Here is an 18,067-nt window from a genome sequence, read left to right on the forward strand (position 1 = left end):
ATCAGCTGAGCTCGGGCCCGGCAGGTCACGCCTCTGCCAGAGCCAGGAGAACACAGGTGTGAGCTGTCCCATTTAGGAAAACAAAACTTCCCAGGCGTTACAAAGGGTTATGGAGCTGGACATGGCGTGACACTTCCAGAGGGGTCTGGGCTGCCCCCCAAAATCGAATGCATATTGGTCCCACAGAGAAAAGCACTGGGTAAGATATTTTTAAAGACAATAATTAGCTTCACATTAATTCAGGTCAGATTTCTGCCACAAAATTAGTCTGCTGCAGACTTAGGAAAAACCTTTGGGATTTCTGTGCGTTCTGGTTCCTGAACAACAGAGAAGGGACACAGCAGGTGGCCCTCCAAAACTGCAGGGAGGCCACTGCTGTTGGAAGGGAGCCCAGGGTGGGTGATTTACACTTCTTTTTAACTATGATGGTATCCTGTCCCCTGAAATCTACCCTGCACATGGCAGGCAGGATCGGGCAAGGGATGCAGTCCTGGCTCCTAGACAGGGAGTTGAGACCCTTGGTCTCCCTTCCCAGCCTCAGCCAGCAGCTCCTGGTGACCTTGCACACGAGCCACATCTGTGTGCCCACATGTCCTTCCCCCTGCCTGCGTATGCCTGATCCTGAGAACCTTCACCCTCAGTTTGTGTCCCCTGAAGGTCACAACCTTCCCTGAGGGCCTTGCTGTGCTGAGGCCAGCTGGCTGCCAGTGTCTTTCTCACAGCAGAAATATGGAAGAAAAATGCAATTGGGCTGGGGAGATAGCTCAGCAGTCTAAGCATCTGCCTGGCAAGCTCAAGGACCCAGGTTCAATCCCCACTACCGCATGCTGTGCGGGCCCCAGGAGACCAGGTACACTGCGTCAGTCACTGAAACCAGGTGTGGTACACGCTTATAATCCCACTAGACAGGACGATCGATATGAGTCCAAGCTGCATAGCAAGACAAGACCCTGTACTTAGGGGGCTGGAGAGATAGCTCAGTGGAATAAGTGCTTGCCTGGCAAGCACAAAGTCCTGAGTTCGACCCCTGGTACCACAAAAAAATAAAATAAAAATAAGACCCTGTACCAATTAAATAAATAAAAGATTAAAAAACAAAAGAAAATCCACAATCAACAAGAATAGAGCGCTTGGCCTGAAACATCTCCACGCTCTGGGGGCTCAGCCAATAGAAGGACTAGGGTATTTGGCTGGTAAACGGCAGAACCACAGAGGACAAGGGATTGAGCTGAGCCATATCCACTACCCTCTACTATGGAAAAACCACATCATGGAGGGCAAAGGTGCCTGTTAGCAGCTCCATCAGGGCAGGAAGGTAGCTCTGCCAAGGTGGATCCATTTTCATCAACCAGTCCATTCCAACAAAGTGCAGCTCGCCTCTGAATGAAGGACGCTACTCTCCAGCAGAGGTAGAAGCTCCGTGGGGCAGCAATGTAGGAGAAGCACAAAGCGCTCCAGCCTTCCCGCCTTCCCACCCTGTAGGGTGATCAGAGCTGAAGGCCTCGCGCCTACCATCTTCTCTCCAGGCTGTGTGCAGCCTTCTTGAGGTCAGAGGTCACGACTCAGGTGGCCTGTCTTGGGTCCTACACAGAGCACTCAACAGGTTTTGGGTGAACAAAGGAACAACTAAATTTGTCCTTTGCAGTTCTTCTCCACTTTAAAACTCTAGCCCTAGGGTCTAGGATGTTTCCTTGATCCCTTGTTGTCATAACCAACCTCCATCCCTCACAGCCTGTCACCTACCACCTTCTCTTACATTTGTGCATTTCACAACTTCCTGCCTGTCCTTTCACAGTGCTCTCCTCTATTAGGATGGTATTTGAGCTTGTGAGCCCTGTCTTCCTAGTGAGATCTGCTATGTGGGGAGCCAGTTCCTCCTTGGTCCTCTCAGTGCCTCTATTTTATTTTATTTATTTATTTTTAATGTATTTAGTACAGGGTCTGTAGGGTCTCACTGCACAGGTTGGACTCATAGTGATTCTCCTGGACTCATAGTGATTCTCCTGTTTTCAGCCTCCCAAGTGCTGGGATTACAGGCAAGCGCTACCACACCCAGCCTCAGTCTCCATCTCAGCACACCCCAGGGTTGGGGCTGGCACAGCACATCAGGGATGGAACCCTGGTCCCCACATCTGCCTAAGCAGGCTCTTTAATCTGCTGGGCTATCTGGCCGGCCCTCCCACAGTGCCTCTAAACCACAATGTACTGGACATTTGCAATGGGGACAGGGGAACATGGAATGCACCAAGGCATGGACACAAATGTGCCACTTCCTGGTGCTCAGGCAGCCACAGGCAGAGAAGAGGGTGCCTGCACCAGGCTGCTGGGCACCAAGCCCCCGGACAACTGTGTGGCATGGGCCTCATCTTCCCACAGAATCCAGCTGGAGTGAGTCCTCAGCAGCAGCCTCTGGGAACAGCAGGACCCAGCAAGGGCCCCTTGAGGCCACCAACTCACCAGAGCCAGACTCCTGGGCCAGCAGCTGACAGGAATGAGGGAAAGGGACTGAGGCAAATCCAGCTCACACAACAAGCCACGGTGACTCATTTACCATGCCTCCTCCACCTCCTACCAGAGAGCCTAACTGGCCTCCAAAAAGTACCCTAAAGCACTGAATCGGGACAGGGAAGCAGGAAGGTGTGGGATCTTGCATCAAACCCAGCCAGGCCTGGGAGAGCCTTGCAGAACCATGCCAAGCCCAGATGACAGCTCAGAGAGGAGCAAACTCCCACTCTGCACAACACAAGCCTCATCTGTTTCCTTCTCTAGGAAAGACAAGTCCGGCTAGTCCCCCAGCTGTCTTCTGAAGAAAGCCTCTTCTCCGACCAGCCACAGAGCTCTGTGTGGCTACTAACACAGCCACTTGCCCCAAAGAGTGCTGAAACATCCCAAAGAGTACTTCACACCATCACACCCTGATTTTACCATGCATCACTACAACCCTAAGTTTGTAGGCCACTTATGGGTGAATCTTACTACACCCTGTGTGGTGGGATGCCCATACCCTAGCCCCCACACCTATTATCCTGTGAAAGGGCCTTTGTAGATGAGCTGAGGATCTGGAGATAGAGAGGCCATCCTGCAGTAAGAGGCAGAGGGCAAGTGCGAGAGGAAAGCAGGGTGATGACACGAGGTTCAAAATATAGTGGGGACCCCTTTGCTGCTGCCTTAGAGGGCAAAGGAGGGGGCTACAAGCCAAGGAATGCGAGTAGCCTCAGAAAACCAGGACAGGCCAAGGAGAGGGTGGCCCTTAGAGCACCCAGATAGAAGGCAGCCTAGTAGGACCAAAATTCTATAGTAAATGTGAGTCACTGACTTCCTGACAATCTGTACCACACAAGAGCAAAGGATCTGCAGATGAGGCCAGAGGCAGTCTGCTGTCACCTACAAACAGCTCCTCACACTGCCTTCTCTGAACTGTCACATCCATTCCTAGATTTCTTTCTTCCTTTCTTTTCTTTTCCTTTCCTTTCCTTTCTTTTCATGGAACTGGGGATTGAACTCAGACCCTTGGGCTTGCCAGGCAAGCACTTATTCTACTAGGCATCTCCCTGACCCCAAAAAGTTGAGAAGGATTTTTTTTTTGGGGGGGGGGCTCAGGATGCCTTAAGGGCAGGTCTGATAAGGCTTGAGGATCTGGGGATTGAACCATGGTGTCCAGAGCCTGACCGCATTTGCATACGCAGGCACTTAAACATCTGCGCTAACCAGCGGGCCCCTCTCCATTCCTAGATTTCTAAGGGCTGTGCAGATCTTTGGTCCTGGAGCGACCTGATTCCCAGCTCTGTCGCTTAGTGGTTACGGTTGCGGGCAAATACACAGCCTGTCCTCGTCAGCTTCCTCATCTGTAAAACAGGCATGTGACCAACCTGTCAGAGGACACAGGAGGCATGAGGCAGCTCCCAGCAATGTGCCATGTGATGCGACCTATCTACTGGTACTGCTCTTGGGTCTCACTGCCATCGCATCCTCTAGCCCAGCTGGGAGTTTCCAGTCTTGACAACCTTTCAGATCCAGGCCAGCCTGCTGAGGTCAGATCATCCGTTAGTTTCAGATCTGACCCCTGCTCTGGCAGCTGCCATCACAGGCGGAGTGGACCCAGCAGCAGGGTGGCACAGTAGTCTCTGGAATGTTAATGCACCATGGGAGGGCAGTGGGAAGGTATTTTCTCCTTTCTTCCCCTCGGTGGGACTTCCATCTCCAGCCACTCCAGGGCAACCTGACCTGAGGGCCACTAATCCAAGCTGACTGCACCACACCCACTCAGTTGCCTGGGAAGGGTAAGGAGCCCTCTGCCCGGGGCTGTTTCTGCTCCCTCCACTTGGAAAGCAGGAGCAGCCTTCTGGGGGCGCTGACCCACACCAATGCGCAGCAGCTTGAAGCCCATGCCTAGCCCTCTGTCAGAGGGGATTAGAGCAGCCAGTAGCTGGCAGTTCTGTCCAGCTGGCTGCAGCAGGGGTCCCCCACTTCCCCAAGTCAGCACAACCTAGTGCATACCACTCCAGGGCATCCTCTTTCCCCTGCTCCAAGGCCACCCACATTCCCACAGCCCTCCAACCAGGAAAAAGAAAGTGGCCAACCATGTACCTGTCGCTTGGGGGAAGAAGTGCAGAAATAAAGGAGAACAGAGGAATTTCAAAACCTTCCAAGGAGGGATTATATAATTCTGCTTTAGAATTCAGTCTTTAAAAAAAAAAAATACCAGCATGGATTTTGATCACCCCAGTTTTCTCTCCAACTGCAAACAAACGGGCCAATGCTCAGCTGCTTTAACTGGACTCTTGAGCCCCCTAAATGTGACACCCTCTTCAGACAACTGAAATCCCACCCAGCATTGGCAAATGCATACAGGATCCTGCTGCCCTGCAGGAGTGGCATGTCCAGCCAAGACCCCGGCATGGCCACATCCTGAGAGCGTCAACAGGACCAACCCAGCTCCAGCCCACCACCTGGACTTCATTCATGCAACTGGGTACTGAGTGGGGTGGCTAGCACTACAGCCGTGAGTGCATGTGTGCCCAACACAGGCGGGAGGCCTTTCACAGCAGAACAGGCTAGACACAGCCCACATAGCCACGCGCAGTATGGACACATGAATAGTGACATTCACACCCTAGATGGCTCCACAGCCCTGAAAAAGAACAAAGATCTGTTATAAACAACCTGGAATCGCATCGCGATGCAGCGGGGAGGGAACCAGGCACCAATGACTACCTTATGTGCTGCCATACACAGGAAGCTCCAACACAGGCAAAACCCACCCCTAGTGTGGAGCAGGAGGCCAGCGAGGTGCTGGGAATGTTGTGCCATCTCCTCAGGACCATGGTTAACATGGGTATTTACAGGTGCAAAAATCCACCCACTGTACATTTAAGCTTTAGGTGCTTTACAGTAGCAAGAGACAACATAAAAGGTTTAAAAATATAAATCTACACCTTTGAGCACCTTCGTTGTGCCAGGTCCAAAGAGTATCTCAGTCAAGACTCTGACACTGTAAGATCTTCCACGGGGAAAGAAAACGTACTCAAATAACACCGGGTTGCAAATGCCCAGTGGGATAGGTAACGAGACCAGGTCAAGGGTATCAGTATTACCTGTGATTTGGGGGAGGAGGAGAACCAACTGATGAGATGCAGGAGCCCAGGAGTCCCCACAATGTCCCTCCCACCATGAGGGCAGCTGCTCAGTCACTCACTCACCAAGCATCTAAGAAATCTGGGGCTGTGCATGTGGGCAGAGCCCGCGGCCGGGTGCAGAATCACACACGCAGGACCCAATGGAAAAAGCCCCAGGTGCCGCCGGAGAAGAACTGCACAGGTGCAAAGGTGAGAGCGTGACACGCAGGCAGACCTTGAGGTGGCACATGAAGGCTGCTGTGGACAGCCAGGCAGGCAGCCAGAGCGGGCTGTGTGGGCACAGGGTGAAGGAGAGAAGTTGGGGCAGGCACAGAGCGGGGAGCTTCATCCAGTGTGAAGCAAGGCGGGGCCACCACAGAGGCGCTGGGATGCCCAGGCTACAAGAGACTGGATTTTGCTGTTACGGTCTGTAGATGTGCTTAAGCAAGAGCAGGCATCATTGCTTTTTTTAAAAATTTGCTTATTTATTTTTGTTTTTTTAAGACAAGATCTCACAATGTAGAGTTTAGCCTGGCTTTGAACTCAAGGAGACCCTTCTGCCTCAGCCTCCTGAGTGCTGGGGTTATAGATGTGCACCACTGCGCCCAGCTATGGTCTTTCACATTTACAGAGGGTGGCTTCAGGACACAGTGCCTTATACTTGCTTCTTTTACCCAGCAATCTACCTTGAATGTTCAGTCTCAGTGTACGAGTCTCCATCTTACATTTTAGAGCTATATAGGATTCTGTGGTTTCAGCAAGCCATAATTTGTCTGTAGCTCTCTGTAAATGGGCATTTAGGTTGCCTCTTTAAAAAAAAAAAAAATGCAGATTGAATCCAGGGCCTTTGCACTGAGTCACGTCCCCAAGGCCCTTTTTAAATTTTTAAGAAAGGATCTTGCTAAATTGCTAACTTGCCCAAACTGAGATTGGACTTGCAATCCTCCTGCCCCAGCCTCCCAGAGTGCTGTGATTACGGGAGTACACAAAGTCCATCTGCGCTTCCAAATAAGCAGCAATTACTAACCTTGAAAATAAGTAATTCTGCATACCTATTAACACATCTGTAGGATAAATTCCTAGAAGTAGAGCTGCTGGGTGGTAAGAAATATACCTCTGAGAAGTGCTGCTAGAAAGAACACACTTGAGGTATCACCCAAGGGATGAACCTCCTGCTGGCATGGTAGCACATCTGGAGGAAGAGGTAGCACCACTGATGAGATGTGGCAGCCCGGCAACTCCGCAACAAGCAGGAAGATCACAAGTTCAAGACCAGTCTGGGCAACTTACCATGATGCTGGATCAAAACGTAAAAATAAAAAGGCCAGGGAACTATAGCTCAGTAGAACAACGCTTGCCTGCACATGCAGCAGACCCTGAACTCAATACCTAGCACTGCCTCCAAAAATAGTTTTTTAGAGGCTATAACCACTAGGCTCCTCAGCCCTTCTCAGCTCAGCTCTGAGTTCTTTCTGGTCCCAGGGCAGGGACAGACGGACAGAGACTGGATCACCACAACACCAGCTGTAATTGGTCTCCTTGGGTGAAGGGCCAGCATGCCAAGGAGACACAGGCAGCCCTTGCAGGGAGGGATGGGGCAAACAGAGTTCAAGGGCCACCAGCTTCCATCTAGCCATCCCAGGTGACCAAACGGCAACTCTTGCCACAACCCATGTAAAAGCTGCAGGGACATCCCAGCCATGTAAGACATTCAGGCTCTGTGACATTCTGTTGCCTGGTCCTGAACCCATTATGTAATTCATATGCCTGACAGCCACCACCACCTAAGCACTATCCTTCAAGTCAGTGGTGTGTGAGGGATGAAGGCAGACCCCAGAAGGACTGTGAGTGTCCCGAGTGAGGACAGCTGAGGACGTGCACTGTGTAAGGCATAGCACCCCAAATCAAGCGGCTACTGACAACTGTGGATGAAAGTAAAGGGCTCCTGCCCCCAGCTAAGTGGGAGACACCTTCCAAAGAAAGAGCCCTTGTCACTTTCCCATCTCCACCCAACTGCTTGCTAAGCCCCCTGCCTGGGGCAGCAGGGAAGGCAGAACAGCAAAGCATGCTTAACTACAAAGGTTATGGTACAAAACTCCTAATTCATGCACGGTGCACACCGTTCCTCACAAAGCAAAGACACATTGTTCTGGTTAATCTAGATTTCCCTACGTCCTGTTTAAATCCCCTCGAGAAACACAAGCGCTGCATCTCCTCCTCCTGCCTGGGCCTCAGTCCAGTGTGCATGCTGGGTTGTCCTGCGGCCTGGAAAACCCTGCCCACTTCTCCCCTCACTAACCTCCGCTCCACTGTCCGCACAGGCCAGCTCAACTGCCACTCAGCCCACCCCAAGCAGAGCAGACTGCTGCCTCCTGGCACACTGTTTCAAGCTGAAGCCTTATCAATGTACTTCCCAGCTCTCTGCAGTGGTTTAATATGCCTGCTTTCCACTGGACACGACAGGTTGGCTATTTGGAGTGGCCACTAGGGGCAGGATGGGTCAGAAAGCTTCTCCCCCAGGCGCTGGGGCAATTCTCCCTTCCCAGCCTCAGGCTTTCCACCTACAAAGCAGTACAGTAATTCTAAGGTTCCCCAGGCCAGAGAAAGGATGGAATGAAAGGCCACAACGCAATGCTATTTGGAAAGCCCCACTCAAATGCCAATGAAGACAAAATTAATGTAATGAGTTGCTAATATTAATTGATATTAATAGTCGTGCACACATCCTTTGCCACCAACACCTGTCGTCGTGCCTTGCAGGCATCCAAGCTGCTGATGGGGTCCTGGATTCCTGCCCATGGTGATAAAATCCACACTGCAGGAGGCAGGGCAGCAGGCTCTCTTGGGTTTGTGGTTGTTATTTTTCTGTAAACAATGACCCATGGGGCTGTAGGAACAGCCCCGCCCACCGGGAGAGAGGGGGTTCTCAGCCACTTGCCAGCAGGACAGGCCTCCCTTGGTGAAAGCTGTCCATGGGGATGGCAGCAGCAGAAAAATAAAGGTGCCATATGTCCCTCGGGGCGGAGATGCTGTGTGGTCCGAAAATCCGGTTCAGTGTGACAGACACAGTAGCTTCCAGAGTCCTCCCTCCAGCCCCTTTCTGGAAGGCAGACTGGGACCCACTCAGATGCCAGATGCAAGGGCCACAGATGAGCGCTTCCAGTGAGGGGATCAGCCTCAAGTGGGAGAAATCAGAGGTTGGGGCAGAAGATACATGGTGCGCTGTGCGGGACACGCGCCACTCTTCTTTCTGTAGTCACAGGACATGCTCACCTTCAAAGTAGCTGCCAGCTTCCAAGGCTCAAGTCTGGCTAAGCTGGAAGCCCCCACTGGGGGGTGAAGTTCACAGAGGCAACTCACGTCTACACTCTTCACCTGGGTTCCTGACTTGAGTCCAGTGCCTTTGGACTACTCAGCCACGGTGCCATCCTGGAGAAATATGGGGATCTCATCCTTTCCAAAGACAACTTGAAACAAGTCCCAGGGCTCTGATTAGGATTTCTTTTTTCTATCTAGGGGCTGGGGAGATAGCTCAGTGGTATAAACGTCTGCCTGGCAAGCACAAGGGCTGGAGTTCAACCCCTGATACACCAAAAAAAGTGTGCCCCTATCTGTAGCTGATTTTTTAAGCTTCATGAATAAACGCTATGACTTGACATACCACAAGTTCACAGCTGGAAAGAACATCTTCCCAAACTTCAACAGTGACTATTTCTTGATTGCGAAGTTGGGAGTGACATGTACCCTTATCCTAACCTTGTCTGTATCCCAAGTTTACTGTCATCAACAAGTACCCTGTCTAAGAGCAGGGCAGCCTGCAAAACTGGGACCTACGCCACCAGATTCTCCCGAGACAATATGTACTTTGTGATGTGTGATTTTTTAAAACAAGGTAGAGCTGGAAGTGATGCAGGTTAGGCACAAAGGTTTTCTGGGTGGGCTCTTCCCCCTCTGGTTTCCGCTGCCACGAGAAGGAAAGGAGGTAGAGCTGGAAGTGATGCAGGCTAGGCACAAAGGTTTTCTGGGTGGGCTCTTCCCCCTCTGGTTTCCGCTGCCATGAGAAGGAAAGGAGGCGTCTGCCAGGCTTCCTGCTTCTTTCGGCAGGCGCCTGCCTCAAGGAAGATAAGAGCCTGTCTAGTGGGCACCCACAGTTCAAACAATCCTCTTCTGATCCCCCTTTACTATCTACCACTTTCCAGGAATAATTCCAGCTATACCCTGACTGGCAATGCCATTAACCCATCTAACCGTTCATTTGTTCAGCTGAAAGCTATTTCGGCGCCTACTCTGCACCAGGCTTCAAGGCAGACACTGAGCCACTCGTAACTGAAGACTAGAAAAGTCACCCCTGGAAGGCACAAGCCACTCTATGTTCTCCCCAAGCATGGCTTTGGCCAGGTCGGCACACTGAGGACAGGTATGGGAAGAGACACTGCCCACTCCAGCCCCTCGGCTTCCTCTCAGTGTGGCTTTCTCCTCCCCAGCCCTTTGGAGAAGCAGAGTGGGAAGGAGCGTGCCTGTCACCCCGTGCCTAGACTGCACCTGTATGGTAGAGGTGGAAAAGATAGAAAGGGTGCAAAAATCTCAAACTCGAGGGCCCATCCAATTCCAACCACGGCCCCTTCTATTTTCTTTCTGCCTTTTCTGGCCTCTCTGAGTCTGAGATCACATAATGAAGATTTACGTTGGCCCTGCTTGGTGCCGGGTGCAAGACACACAATTTTGCAGATGTGAACTTGGGTCTCTGCACATGGTGATCCCGCTATCTGGAGCCTGTCTGTTCCTTTCTACATGGTGACACCTACACACTGTAGCCTGGGCCCAGAGCTTTTGTACTGAGAGCTATATCCCCAGCTCTTTTATTTTTTTAATCTTGAAATAAGTTTTTTGGTACACTGTACGTATATAACTAGATCATATTCATCATACGGAAGTTGTACCCAATCATGATATATTTTGATTCCTTATTATTTTTACAGAGAGCGTCAATAGGTCACTAAATTGCCCAGGCTGGTCCCAAACCTATAAACCTTCTGCCTTAGCCTCCCAGAGTGCCAGGATGATAAGTGGCTTACATGGTGACAATTTAACTATCACCTTACCAAAAAGGTATCTGCCTAGTTGAGAATGACCTAATGTTCCCTCAACAAAAGTACCATGACACCCATAATTGTGCTGTGTTCGATGTCTCTCTCCCCAGCTGGACTCAGCTCCCCACACGCTATAGGCTCATAGGACTACGTGACCCTCCTAAGTAAAGTACATGGCCCATAAGCTCACAGCACAAAGTGGTGTGCTGAGGCTGTCCCATGTGCCAAGTACTGTGCAAAAGTAGCTCCATACAACAGGGATCACAGACAATTACATCAATACACTTGCTTTAAAGGAAACTGCATCATTCCCACTCTGTTTTAAAAGACAAGAATCAGAACCTGGGGGGCCGGGGAGATGGCTCAGTGGAATAAGCGCTTCCCTGGCAAGCGCAAGAGCCTGAGTTCAATCCCTGGTTCCAGAAAAAAAAAAAAAAAAAAAAAAAAAAATCAGAACCTGGTAAGTAACTTGCCCAAGGATACAGAGCTAATAAAAGCAAGGATTGGAATTGCATCTCCTAATTCTCTCTCCAGGTCAGCAGAAGGCTTGGCTATTATCTCCTCTCCTCCCAAGCAAGGCCCCCAGTGACCATTTGGACCCTTCCTGAATTCTCCAGCCCCTACCTCAAGGCACCCAACTCCAACTTTCAGCCTCCCATCCTCTGCCCCTCAGCTCCCATGCCCACTCCCTCTGCTGCACCTCAGCATTGCTTACTCTAAGCCCCTAGGGGTATCTGTCCTACCCAATAGCCTGCAGCCCTGCAGGAGATGAGGGTCTAAGTCATGCTCTGGTGGGACTGGTGTGTCGCTGCACCCTTGCAGGGTAGGACCTTCAGCCAGCTCACAGGTGAGACCCAGCAGCTAGACCCAACTCTCCTGCCTCCAATCCCAGCTCTTCTCCCTCCCCTCGGCAGCATCATGGGGAGGGATGATGGCTGGGGGCAGGGATGACAGACCACAGCACCCAAAGGCCTCGGGCTTTGTGTTGGGTCTGTGGTATACCACAGCACCCAAAGGCCTCGGGCTTTGTGTTGGGTCTGTGGTATAAGATGTCAGTGGGACCTGCAGGACCTGGGAGATCCGGGAAAGCTTCAGGCCTAAAAAAACAATCTGCTGCTCCGTGGAGCCAACTCAGGGTAGACAGAAGATACCAAGTGTGAAGCAGACACCATGACAATGGTGGCTCCAGAGGCCTGGCCGGGGGCGGGGCTCATGGACTTCAGACCAAAAGCTGCTGGAAGAAGAGAAAACAAAGGCAGCAGAGACTAAAAGAACACCTGACACAAGAGGGAAAACAAACAGGAAGGAGGTGGATTTTCTTGGGGTTATGACAGAAATGAAGGAAGAGAGACACAGAATGACACTGCTTCATAACACACGGCTGAGCCTGCTGCTTCCTTCTGGGAACTTTCATGGGCTCCCTGTGCACCACACTAGATCAAAGTTCAAACTCTCCAGTGGGACCATCAGAGGTCTCTATGACCCAGACACCACTGCCACATCCGAGCCGCAAGGTTCGGCAGAAATTTCACCTGGGTTCCTTCTTTTCTTCCATGGGTCCAGCACCCCCCATTGTCAGGCCCAAGAAAACATTCGGCTTCCCCCAGGTCAGTGGAAGAAGATGCTTGAGGTGATGGCCCCACCTTCAGGTGGTGGGAAGACGAAACAGTAATTCATGAAAGCACTTTGAGGCCAGACATGGCACATACCTGTATGCCTGGAACTTAGGAGGCTGAGGCAGGAGGGTCACTGCAAGTTCAAGGCCAGCCTCAACTAATATCAAGAGCTCCAAAATAAAACAAAATGAAAAAAGTAACAAAAAAGAGCACTCTGAAGCACACAGTAAGCGCTCAATAAATGAGTTGTCTCTATTGTCCTCTGGGCCCCTTTAAGGCCCTCTGTCTCTAACACAAGTAGCACAATATCTTGCATATTTGTTACACACTGGCTGCCTCAACCAATCTAAGCTGTTTCAAGAGACTGACCCACTGCTCTGGCCTCTCTTCCTGAGGCCCAGCAAAGGCAAAGTATGCAGGTGTCCCGCAAGCACTGCCCGCCTCGAGGCCTCGGCTGAGTTCCCCGCACAGAACCTACCCAAGCTCCCAGGGCCCAGCTGCAGGCTCCCAGAACTCACCCTCCAAATCCCAAGTCTCGGTCTGGCTGCTACTCGTTTTCAAAACAATAAAGGCTGTACTCTGCCTTACAGAGGCCGTTTCTACTCCAGGGAATGTACAGAGAGAAATGAGCACAGCAGGGACTGGAAATAGCACTGGGCCCCTCTCAGGGACAGGGCTGGGCAGGCCAGCCAGCAGCCCGGTGCACAACCTCAAAGACAGAGTAAGTGGGAGGACACAGCTTCCAGACAGGAGCTGGAGTCCACAGAACAAGAGCTCCAGTGACCCAGGACAAGCAGGTGTTCTCTATAGTCCTGTGGGGAAGCTGTTCTTCCTACCTGGGAGAGGGATTTAGAACAGTCTCCTTGCACGAGGGCAACTTCCAAAAGCCCCCTAGTCAGCCTAGCAGTGCACACCTGTAACCCCAGCACTCAAGAGGTTGAGACAGGAGGATCACCTTGAGCTCAAGACCAGTCTGGGCTACACAGTAAAACCCTGTCTAAAAGAAACAAAAGCACCCCAGATTGCCTATGGGTGTTTTGTTTTGTTTTTACCAAAAAACCCAAACAAACAAACAAACAAACCTGACTTACACCAGCCACTCAGGATTCTAGTCTGGACTGGAGAGCCCCCAGAAGGCAGGCTCAGGTCCCATTCATCTTCAGACCTCTGTACCCTACCATACTACTTGGCACATAGTAGATGCTCAGTAAGTTACAAGCAACAATATATGGCAGCAAGCGAGTGGCCCTGACTCAAGGATGATCCCACCTTGGCCTGCCTATATCATGGTCAGAGAAGCATGAATTTCCTCAAAGCCTCAGTTTCCCTCATCCACATTCAGGGTAACAGCAAACAGTTCTCACACAGCTGCTTTAAGAATAAACTGGGAAAGCATTGGAGAAAGGCACAAAAGCCTCACAAGAATGTCAGCCGCCCTTCCAGCCCTTCCAGCTTCCAGCTTCGGCTCAATTGTCCCTTTGTGCGAAAGGCTTTTTCACTGGCCCTGCTCCCCCTTGCCCAGCAATGAACCCACCTCTACACTCTTGTTCCTTTGTTTTGTGTTTTTCACATCACGGGTTCCAAGTTGATTCCTCCACCCACCTGAGAGCCACCAGATGCCTGGGACACCCGTTGTGTGTTTGGGTCCAACCTGGCACACAGGTCTGGCTGCTAGTGCTCTTCCACCCCCTAGTCTCAACCCTGACACCCACAGCTCTACAAACTGCTCGGGACTAGAGCCCAAGGGCACACACTGCACGTGGACAAGGAGCAGGGGAAGGGGCACTGCAAACACAACCCACCAAGGGAGTCTCATCTTTGAGACTTTGGCTTCTGCAGGTCCAGGTGAGCTGGCACCCCAGGCTAACAGCAGCACACTGGCCTCCAGGGCACAGATTGCTACTTCTTGCCTTACATAAAACACCCGGCACTCAGATGAATAATACATGGCCTTCACCTCGAGTGCAGGTATCAAGCAAGCAAACACCCACTTTGCCCTAGAGCAGATGTCCTAGAGCAGAGCGTGGGTCCTCGGACAAGCCCCAAGGAGGATGTGACCTGGGAATCCGTGTCCACTCTCTAGCCTGGGGAGTGCCTGGGTATGGCCTGGAGCCACCGACCACAGATGCAAGTAAAGCAACTAAGGAGCTCAAGGGCGTGCCTAGGGAAGAAACGCGCGACCAAGCCACAGGACACACGCATCCAAACCAGCCTCTGCGGTCCCTCGGAGGCAAATATCCTCGCACCCCAGGCTCCTGTCCGTCCCCTCCACACACAGCGGCCCAGGCCGCCGCTGCGCAGGGTCGCGCAGGGTCCCGATATCTCCTCCTCTCACCCAGCCCACACCCTCCCGTCTACACAGCCCGACGCGCAGGGGCCAATCCGTCCTCCGCCCGATCCCCAGCCACCCCCACCGGCAGGTCCGATTACACTCCCGGAGCGGTCCCGCCACGTTGGCGTGAAGGGGGAGCGGGCACACCCACTGGCCGCCCCGAGACCCCACAGGGCGGGGAGCGGATACAGACCGGGTCGGCGAGGCCACGGACGCCTCCTCCCTCTGTGGCCAGGCGGGCCGTCTCGTCCCCGCGTCCGCGGCGTCCCCTTCGCGGGCCTTTGCACACCGCGCAGCCCCCCGCCCCGCAGAGTCCTCGGCCGCTTCCTCCCGGTTCCCGGAGGGAGGCTGCCGGAGCGGATACCTCAGGAGCCCATGGCGGAGGCGCGAACGGGCGACGCGCTGAGAGCAGCTCTGCGGGCGGGGCGGGCGGGCGACGCCACAGCCCAGGTCTGGCGGCCGCCAGCGCGTCGAAGCCCAGCGGAGAGCGCCCGCGCAGGCGCAATGGGGGTCGCCGTCGGCAAGGGCGGGGCAGCGAGCGCCCGGCTGAGGTCACCCTCCCGGCCTTAAAGGGGCCGCGCCGCGAATTACTGCGTGCTGCTCAGGGGAGTGGGCCTCACCAGTCACCTGAAGCTCACAAACCTTCTTTTCAGAAACCCCGGATGCCCCGCCCATCACAGAGCTTCCTGGGGCTCCAAGATAGAACCCCGAGGTACACTCTGTCCCTGACACCTGGTGGCTGGTTACTGCCTCACTCTCCCTAGAAGTCTGTTTTGAAGGTGCAAAACGTAGCAATTAATTGTTGCGTGAAGAATGCGTGTGGATGGACGAATCCAGTACCAAGGTGAAACTGGAAAGTGCAAGAGGCCCTTTTCTTCCCACCACACTTAGCGCCTCCCTCTGGGACTTAACTAGCCGGATGCTGCAGGTACCATTACAGCCGCCTGGTCCATTTCCGCTTGCCTGCCCACATCTCACCCAGTTAACAGACGAGCATAAAATATTATCAGGTTCTGAGTTGATGTGCGCAAGATCCACAAGTTTATTTCTGAGCTTGGGCTCCCAAGCTGTCCACTAACACCTGATGGTGGTCCAAGCCCGCCTTTCTCTCAACATACAAGCAAATCTGCTCTGGGGCAGTTTTTCTCCATCAGCTGTGGACAACTCCAGCCCCTGTCTCCCCCACCCCCCACCCCGCCATGACTCCTGCAGTCATCCTGGAAATCTGATTGGCCCAACCTGCACACCCTCTAGACTGTAACCTCTTCCACCCACCCCTACTGCCACCACCCACTGCCCAGGATTATTTCAAGGTTCACCCAACGCAGCTCTCTATTTTTTCTGATCTCGCTTTCTGGTCTGTTCTAAACTAATGAGAGAAACACAAGAATGCTTTCAGGGGCTGGGGGGATGGCTCAGCAGAACGACCACTTGCCTGGCAAGTACAAGGGCCTGAGTTCAATCCCTTGTTCTGAAAAAAAAAAAAAAATTCTTTTAAAATCTAAATCAAAGTTTGAGCTCAAAGTCCTGGGTTCAGTCCCCTACACTGAGCAATGACTCGAGGACAAAACAACACTTTGCTCAAAGACTTCCAACTACTCTTCATTTTAGTCTAATTAAAAGCCAAAGTCCTTATAAGGCTACACAAAGCCTGGATCTGACATTCCTCCTGCCTGGCAAATGTGACCTTATGTCCCACCCTTCTCTACCTCTGCACCTACACCCTTGCTGCTCCTAGAACAAGTCAGACATTCAGCCGCAAGCCCTTTTTACCAACCCCCTCACCTGCGCTCCATATGCCCTGCTCTGTTTCCCCAATAACATTTCATTGCTGTTATACCACATAATCTGCCTGCTCTGTTTGTCTTCTTGCAGTAGAACAGAAGTTCCATGGTGGCAAAGACTTTGGTCCCAGGCTCATCATGTGGCTCAGTGGTACAATACCTGTCTACTGAAGCCCTGGATTCAAACTCCTGTACTGAAAAAAGAAAAAAATACTGTTTTTTTTTTTCCTATTGTAACCCCACTACTTAGCACAAGGGCTGATGAATATAAGTTTTTAAAAAAGTAGCAGAAATGAATATCCTACAGTAGCAAAACCCTATAGAAAACTTTCCTTCTAGCCTAGGTCTGAAGTCTTTCAGGTGGGGACCAGGCTTGTGAATTGCAGTGGCATCATTTACTTTTGCCCTCCCGCTTCTCTCTCTCCCTCACTAATCCTTCCAGGGTAAAGTCCTTGTCGCAAATATCATCACATCTATAACACTTACAAACCAGCATCTTCTGATATGGCTCCTTCCAGAGCCATCAGGCCAACTGTGCCCAAATTCAGGGTCTTAGTCCCGCTCTTCAAGGGCATTCATGGGTCTCAACTTACAGAGGCCCCAGGCTGGCGAGGGCAAAGGCAGGTGGAGGGTATTTTTAGGGATGGCTTGCCGGACAGGCTCAAACACAGAAAGTCACCTGGCGTGGTGGCAGGTCAGGTCAGCAGGTGGCACTGGGAGCCCGCGTTGGTTGTTCCTTCTTGGGAGGAAAGCCCAAGCTTTCCAAGGTGAAGATAAACACATAGTCCCCAACCTGGGGTACGCAACCCAGCCATCCCGGGTCCTTTCCAGGCCTATTACCACTGCCCTCACTCAGGCCACCTTAGCTTCTGGACAATTGTAACTGTGTTTCCCAGCCCTTTGGTGTTCTTTACAGCTACCACTGGACAAAGAAGAAAGCATTGGGGCAGGGGAGATGGCTCAGTAGAATAAGTGCTTCCCTGGCAAGCGCAAGGGCCTGAGTTCAATCCCTGGTTCCGCAAAAAAAAAAAGCATATATTTCCACAGTGAGTAGAAAGGCCAGTGCCACCCCTTTCTACTCATGGAATAGCTGGCTTCCTGCAGGGATAAAGGAAAATATCACTTGTTGGCTCCTTTTTTTCTTTTGGTGCTGGGGGTTGAATGCAGGGCCCTGCACATGCAAAGGGCGTGCTCTGCCCCTGAGCTACACACCTACTTCCTGTTATTCGGTTTTCATTAGTTTCTTCCCCGCAAAGAGTTGGCAATACACTGAAAGTCATTGAAGAATGGCTGAGTAAATGATGGTAGATCTACGCAGCAGCAGCTTACAATATTAAAATAGATTCTTTACACATGCCCAGTCCACTGAGGACATAACTGGGACTAAGAGTGGGTGAAAAAGGTAGCAGTGCATCTCTATGACAGCCTGGTCTAAACTCTGTGAAAGAGCGAATCCTAAGGAAAGATTGGAAGGAGAGATACCAAATGACCTGTCAAAGGATCTTTCTAATGCCAGGATTAGGAGCATTAGTTATTCTGTTTTTGCTTTTTGGTATTTTCCAAAATGTGTTTGGAAAAGCATGTGATATTTTCCTCTGTATGAATGTGTGTGTGTGTGTGTGTGTGTGTG

The 18,067-nt window shown here is 51.8% G+C and overlaps 1 protein-coding gene across 3 annotated transcripts in view; it reads right to left on the bottom strand.

Annotated features, from left to right (window-relative positions):
- The window catches only part of Tmem184b (transmembrane protein 184B), a 45,240-nt gene extending 30,120 nt beyond the window's left edge, over window positions 1-15,120 (bottom strand). For 2 of the 3 annotated variants that reach the window (XM_004634612.3, XM_004634613.2), the window contains exon 1: window positions 15,018-15,120. The gene's annotated coding sequence lies outside the window, so the exon portion shown is untranslated. The other variant, XM_023718975.1, reaches the window with a different exon arrangement.
- Window positions 15,121-18,067: the final 2,947 nt, after the last annotated feature.

This window comes from Octodon degus, unplaced genomic scaffold (genome assembly GCF_000260255.1).
Source record: "Octodon degus isolate 3935 unplaced genomic scaffold, OctDeg1.0 scaffold00064, whole genome shotgun sequence".
Taxonomy (NCBI): Eukaryota; Metazoa; Chordata; class Mammalia; order Rodentia; family Octodontidae; genus Octodon; species Octodon degus.